A 1298-nucleotide genomic window follows, 5' to 3' on the forward strand; every position below is an offset into this window, starting at 1 on the left:
CTTCTGTGCCTACACTCACTTCTTTGGCTTTAAATACCATCTGGCTAATTCTAAATTTACATCCTGAGCTCCTTCCTCTCCACTGAGCTCTACATCTGAATTTCCAAGTGTCTGATAGACAACTCCTCTTGGATAGCTAATGGATATCTTAAGCCTAACATGCCCCAAATGGAACTCTTCATCTCCATCCCTAAACAAGCTCTTTCCAAGATCTTCTCTAGTTCAGTTCATGGCAATTCTGTCCTTCTAGCAGCTCAGGCCAAAGTCCTTGGAATCAGTCATCCATTAGCAAATTATGTTGACTCTACCTTCAAAATATACCTGGAATTTGATCAATTCTCACCCCCTTCATTGTAACCACACTGACCCTCATCACTGTCATCTCTTACTTTGGCTAATAAAATAGTTTCTTGGTTTCCTCCTGATTCCATTTTTATTCCCCTATAGTTTATTCTTAATGCAGAGTCCAGAGTAAACCTATTTAAACAAAGGTCATAGATATGACACAACTCTGCCCCAAACCCTCCAGTGCTTCCTGTTTTAGAGTAAAAACTAAAGTCCCTACCAGGGCCAATGAGGCCTTATACAATCTGGTCCCACCATCTCTTTGCTGTCATCTTCTTTACACAACTTTGCTCCAGCCTCCTTGCATGTTTCCACACCTCCAAATGTGTATGCTTGCTAGCTACTCTGCCTGAAACATTTTTATCCCAATTTATCCTCATGGCTCACTCTCTTAACACCTTTAAATCTCCACCCCAAGCTCCCTTTCTAAATGTTGTCTTTCCTGACAGTTCCAGCCCTCCCTGTCCTTCGTCCCGCTTTACCTTCTTTAATAGCACATATGCCTTTCTCATAATCTATTTATCTAATTTTCTATTTAATTTAGTTAGTATTTGTCTTTCCCCTTTAGAGAGTAAGCTCCATGAAGACTTAAGGACATGGGTCTTTGTCTATTTTGCTATATATTCAGAGCCTAGAATAAAACCTAGAGTATAGTAGGTTCCTAACAATAATTATTGAATGAATGTAATGAATACCTGTTAGTTCTAATTATTCTTTTAGCATTTTGGAAGCAGTAAGAGTCAGAAAAAGAGTAACTCTAAGCATTGACATTTCATGCTAAAAACCTCGAATGTTTATGGGATCATGTTAAATGAAAAGGCATGCTACAAAAGCACACGTATACTATGATTACACATTTGTAAGATGTGTGTAAGAGAAAAGACAGTGCACAAATTTACATTAATTCTGATCATTATTATGACTTATTTTTTCCTGCTATTTTCCAATGCTAT

Source organism: Pteropus medius, unplaced genomic scaffold (assembly GCF_902729225.1).
Source record: "Pteropus medius unplaced genomic scaffold, Ma_sr-lr_union100, whole genome shotgun sequence".
Lineage (NCBI taxonomy): Eukaryota > Metazoa > Chordata > Mammalia > Chiroptera > Pteropodidae > Pteropus > Pteropus medius.